Raw genomic sequence first — 6,000 nt, 5'->3', positions numbered from 1 at the left:
TTAAAAGAGAAAAACGAAAAAATAAAACTTCAAAAAGAATGGAGCTCATTTATTTTGAGTCGATTGATGCATCAGTAAGTGAATCAAAGTAAACGAATGTAAAAAATACCCATTCAAATCGATCAGTTTTCAACTAGAGAGATTGAGACGAGTCGTATCTGTCTCAAGCCTCCATAACTGTTTATGTTACACCTCCACATCTGCAATGAAAGGTGGTTGAGCTAGAGCGGTGTTTGTCAAACCATGAGACATACCTATAATCGGTCTTCTCACAAAAACATCGGTAGCTTCTGAACCGTTTGACCTACAAAATCCTATGACCCCTCCCTGGAAAGAGGAGACCCTCGCGAACACGGTGGTGTTCTCAATCTTTCTCTACGTCCCCCACAAGTGTCTAGGGACTCGTCTGAATTCGGAACCCTCTATGTGCCAACTTCTGTTTGTAGAATCAAAAATCTTTGGGCTTTTTGCAGGTTTTCTAAATGAAGTGCAACATTGAGCCAACTAGTGAATATCACAATAGATTAGCAGTCCATCGCCTAAACCATTCAGCCACCTCATCCTGCGACCAGTGGCCCGAGATCTGCCTGTCTGTGCTTGTTAAAATATCTGCAAAAGGGCTCATCCGGGATTTGAACCCGGGACCTCTCGCACCCTAAGCAAGAATCATACCCCTAGACCAACTAGCCTTTCACAAGAATAAAATTGTTTTGCTTTCTGCGGCAATGACAATGAGGATATCGATTGTTGTTGTCCATGGTGCTTGGAAAGATTGAACCTCATGTGAGTGTTTGTGCTATACTTGTGAGCATAGCAGTCTACCAAACTGTTGACCAGGCTTCAGTTCAAATCTTTTGTAGTTCATCTGCTGTGTCTTTCACATTCTGTCTTCTTCAGCCGTGACAGCAAACTGATGATGAGTTTTGACAAATGAATATTAAGCAAAATTAGATCAATTCATATTTTAAAAGAGAAAAACGAAAAAATAAAACTTCAAAAAGAATGGAGCTCATTTATTTTGAGTCGATTGATGCATCAGTAAGTGAATCAAAGTAAACGAATGTAAAAAATACCCATTCAAATCGATCAGTTTTCAACTAGAGAGATTGAGACGAGTCGTATCTGTCTCAAGCCTCCATAACTGTTTATGTTACACCTCCACATCTGCAATGAAAGGTGGTTGAGCTAGAGCGGTGTTTGTCAAACCATGAGACATACCTATAATCGGTCTTCTCACAAAAACATCGGTAGCTTCTGAACCGTTTGAGCTACAAAATCCTATGACCCCTCCCTGGAAAGAGGAGACCCTCGCGAACACGGTGGTGTTCTCAATTTTTCTCTACGTCCCCCACAAGTGTCTAGGGACTCGTCTGAATTCGGAACCCTCTATGTGCCAACTTCTGTTTGTAGAATCAAAAATCTTTGGGCTTTTTGCAGGTTTTCTAAATGAAGTGCAACATTGAGCCAACTAGTGAATATCACAATAGATTAGCAGTCCATCGCCTAAACCATTCAGCCACCTCGTCCTGCGACCAGTGGCCCGAGATCTGCCTGTCTGACCTTGTTAAAATATCTGCAAAAGGGCTCATCCGGGATTTGAACCCGGGACCTCTCGCACCCTAAGCAAGAATCATACCCCTAGACCAACGAGCCTTACACAAGAATAAAATTATTTTGCTTTCTGCGGCAATGACAATGAGGATATCGATTGTTGTTGTCCATGGTGCTTGGAAAGATTGAACCTCATGTGAGTGTTTGTGCTATACTTGTGAGCATAGCAGTCTTCCAAACTGTTGACCAGGCTTCAGTTCAAATCTTTTGTAGTTCATCTGCTGTGTCTTTCACATTCTGTGTTCTTCAGCCGTGACAGCAAACTGATGATGAGTTTTGACAAATGAATATTAAGCAAAATTAGATCAATTCATATTTTAAAAGAGAAAAACGAAAAAATAAAACTTCAAAAAGAATGGAGCTCATTTATTTTGAGTCGATTGATGCATCAGTAAGTGAATCAAAGTAAACGAATGTAAAAAATACCCATTCAAATCGATCAGTTTTCAACTAGAGAGATTGAGACGAGTCGTATCTGTCTCAAGCCTCCATAACTGTTTATGTTACACCTCCACATCTGCAATGAAAGGTGGTTGAGCTAGAGCGGTGTTTGTCAAACCATGAGACATACCTATAATCGGTCTTCTCACAAAAACATCGGTAGCTTCTGAACCGTTTGACCTACAAAATCCTATGACCCCTCCCTGGAAAGAGGAGACCCTCGCGGACACGGTGGTGTTCTCAATCTTTCTCTACGTCCCCCACAAGTGTCTAGGGACTCGTCTGAATTCGGAACCCTCTATGTGCCAACTTCTGTTTGTAGAATCAAAAATCTTTGGGCTTTTTGCAGGTTTTCTAAATGAAGTGCAACATTGAGCCAACTAGTGAATATCACAATAGATTAGCAGTCCATCGCCTAAACCATTCAGCCACCTCGTCCTGCGACCAGTGGCCCGAGATCTGCCTGTCTGTGCTTGTTAAAATATCTGCAAAAGGGCTCATCCGGGATTTGAACCCGGGACCTCTCGCACCCTAAGCAAGAATCATACCCCTAGACCAACGAGCCTTTCACAAGAATAAAATTGTTTTGCTTTCTGCGGCAATGACAATGAGGATATCGATTGTTGTTGTCCATGGTGCTTGGAAAGATTGAACCTCATGTGAGTGTTTGTGCTATACTTGTGAGCATAGCAGTCTACCAAACTGTTGACCAGGCTTCAGTTCAAATCTTTTGTAGTTCATCTGCTGTGTCTTTCACATTCTGTCTTCTTCAGCCGTGACAGCAAACTGATGATGAGTTTTGACAAATGAATATTAAGCAAAATTAGATCAATTCATATTTTAAAAGAGAAAAACGAAAAAATAAAACTTCAAAAAGAATGGAGCTCATTTATTTTGAGTCGATTGATGCATCAGTAAGTGAATCAAAGTAAACGAATGTAAAAAATACCCATTCAAATCGATCAGTTTTCAACTAGAGAGATTGAGACGAGTCGTATCTGTCTCAAGCCTCCATAACTGTTTATGTTACACCTCCACATCTGCAATGAAAGGTGGTGGAGCTAGAGCGGTGTTTGTCAAACCATGAGACATACCTATAATCGGTCTTCTCACAAAAACATCGGTAGCTTCTGAACCGTTTGACCTACAAAATCCTATGACCCCTCCCTGGAAAGAGGAGACCCTCGCGAACACGGTGGTGTTCTCAATCTTTCTCTACGTCCCCCACAAGTGTCTAGGGACTCGTCTGAATTCGGAACCCTCTATGTGCCAACTTCTGTTTGTAGAATCAAAAATCTTTGGGCTTTTTGCAGGTTTTCTAAATGAAGTGCGACATTGAGCCAACTAGTGAATATCACAATAGATTAGCAGTCCATCGCCTAAACCATTCAGCCACCTCGTCCTGCGACCAGTGGCCCGAGATCTGCCTGTCTGACCTTGTTAAAATATCTGCAAAAGGGCTCATCCGGGATTTGAACCCGGGACCTCTCGCACCCTCAGCGAGAATCATACCCCTAGACCAACGAGCCTTACACAAGAATAAAATTATTTTGCTTTCTGCGGCAATGACAATGAGGATATCGATTGTTGTTGTCCATGGTGCTTGGAAAGATTGAACCTCATGTGAGTGTTTGTGCTATACTTGTGAGCATAGCAGTCTTCCAAACTGTTGACCAGGCTTCAGTTCAAATCTTTTGTAGTTCATCTGCTGTGTCTTTCACATTCTGTCTTCTTCAGCCGTGACAGCAAACTGATGATGAGTTTTGACAAATGAATATTAACCTGTTTGGTATAGGGGGCAGTATTGAGAATTTTGGAAAAAATATGTTCCCATTTTTAACGGCCTCCTACACCAACTCAGAAGCTAGAATATGCATATTATTGTTCAGGTTTGGATAGAAAACACTCTGAATTTTCTAAAACTGTTTGAATGGTGTCTGTGAGTATAACAGAACTCCTATGGCAGGCAAAAACCTGACAAGGCTTCAAGCAGGAAGTACCCTGTCTGACAAGGAGTCGTGCGTCTTACCTCTTTTTATTGAAAAGTAAGGATCTTAGCTGTAACGTGACAATTCCCAGGGCTCCAATAGGCTCTCAGAGCCCGCGAAATAACTGAAGGTTTACGAGGGAACCTCAGGTTGAAATATATTATCGCCTTTTGTAAGTGGATGCTCGGAGGACCTTTCAATGATGCGCGTGCATGAGTCGCTTCTGAGGAGAAATTTTATTCGGCTGTTTAGGCTCAATGCATACTCCCGGTCGGAATATTAACACTTCTCTATGACATAAATGGCATAAAAATTGGTTTTAAACAGCGGTTGACATGCTTCGAAGTACGGTAATGGAATATTTAGACATTTTTGACACGCCAATGCGCCATGCGCGACACCGCGAAAAAGCATTCTAGAACTCACGAACAAAACGTCGCTGTTGGAACATAACGATGGATTATTTGGGACCAAACCAACATTTGTTATTGAAGTAGAAGTCCTGGCAGTGTATTCTGATGAAGAACAAGCAAGGTAAGAACATCTTTCTTATAGGAAATGTGATTTTGGTGGATGCTGACCTGGGTGGGTATCTAAATAGCTAGCCCTGTAATGCCGGGCTATGTACTTAGATTATTGCAAAATGTGCTTCATCCGAAAAGCTATTTTAAAATCGGACATATCGAGTGCATAGAGGGGTAATGTATCTATAATTCTTAAAATAATTGTTATGCTTTTTGTGAACGTTTATCGTGAGTAATTTAGCAAACTGTTAGTAAATTCACCGGAAGTTTGCGGTGGTTATGCTTTTTCTGAACGTCACATGCTAATGTAAAAAGCTGGTTTTTGATATAAATATGAACTTGATTGAACAGACATGCATGTATTGTATAACACAATGTCCTAGGTGTGTCATCTGATGAAGATTATAAAAGGTTAGTGCTGCATTTAGCTGTGGTTTGGGTTTATGTGACATGATATGCTAGCTTGAAAAATGGCTGTGTGATTATTTCTGGCTGGGTACTCTGCTGACATAATCTAATGTTTTGCTTTTGTTGTAAAGCCTTTTTGAAATCGGACAGTGGGGTTAGATTAACGAGATTCTTGTCTTTAAATAGCTGTGAAATAGTCATATGTTTGAGAAATTGAAGTTATAGCATTTCTAACGATTCAAAAATCGCGCCACTGGATTTCAGTGGCTGTTACGTAGGTGGGACGAGTTCGTCCCACATGTACTAGAGAGGTTAAGCAAAATTAGATCAATTCATATTTTAAAAGAGAAAAACGAAAAAATAAAACTTCAAAAAGAATGGAGCTCATTTATTTTGAGTCGATTGATGCATCAGTAAGTGAATCAAAGTAAACGAATGTAAAAAATACCCATTCAAATCGATCAGTTTTCAACTAGAGAGACTGGGTACGCCCGATCTCGTCTGATCTCGGAAACTAAGCAGCGTCGGGCCTTGTTAGTACTTGGATGGGAGACCGCCTGGGAATACCAGGTGCTGTAAGCTTTTTGTCCACGAGGGTGTGCTCTTACACTATTGCATCAGCAACACTGACTTGTAGTAAGCATTTAATGATGAATTGACTAAATGCAGCTTTTTTGCCTTTTTAATAGGATCAAAGTTCCTTGTGTTGTCAGTTAGCATCTTGCTTGTATTTATAAGACAAATAAGAATATTGTTGCTGAATGCAGCTTGTGATTGCTTTGTGCTCGCTTGCCCTGTTCAAATGATGAAAGGAAATAAAGTTTGTATTTTATCCAACTACCTGAGCTAAAAAGAGATGGCTACAGTGTTTGTAATTTCTTCTACTTTTTCCGTGACACAAAGTTCAAGCTGCTTATCTAATTGGTGAAAATGCAATGTCTGTTTATCAGACTCACTTTGACTATATATGTTGTACCAAGAGATTGTTTATCGTTTACGGCCATGCCAGCCTGGGTTCGTCTGATCTC

The 6,000-nt window shown here is 40.6% G+C and overlaps 4 non-coding genes across 4 annotated transcripts; all 4 read right to left on the bottom strand.

Moving 5' to 3' along the window:
- Positions 1–617: 617 nt before the first annotated feature.
- On the bottom strand, positions 618–689 carry trnap-agg (transfer RNA proline (anticodon AGG)). Its single transcript has one exon. It is a non-coding gene; the product is annotated as a tRNA-Pro (tRNA).
- Positions 690–1,581: 892 nt separating this feature from the next.
- trnap-agg (transfer RNA proline (anticodon AGG)) lies at positions 1,582–1,653 on the bottom strand. The gene has a single exon. It is a non-coding gene; the product is annotated as a tRNA-Pro (tRNA).
- An 892-nt stretch (positions 1,654–2,545) lies between these two features.
- Positions 2,546–2,617, bottom strand: trnap-agg (transfer RNA proline (anticodon AGG)). The gene has a single exon. It is a non-coding gene; the product is annotated as a tRNA-Pro (tRNA).
- An 892-nt stretch (positions 2,618–3,509) lies between these two features.
- Positions 3,510–3,581, bottom strand: trnap-agg (transfer RNA proline (anticodon AGG)). The gene has a single exon. It is a non-coding gene; the product is annotated as a tRNA-Pro (tRNA).
- Between the last annotated feature and the right edge of the window lie 2,419 nt (positions 3,582–6,000).

This window comes from Salmo trutta, unplaced genomic scaffold, assembly GCF_901001165.1.
Source record: "Salmo trutta unplaced genomic scaffold, fSalTru1.1, whole genome shotgun sequence".
NCBI classification, from domain to species: Eukaryota; Metazoa; Chordata; class Actinopteri; order Salmoniformes; family Salmonidae; genus Salmo; species Salmo trutta.
This window is presented reverse-complemented; position numbering and strand designations above follow the sequence as displayed.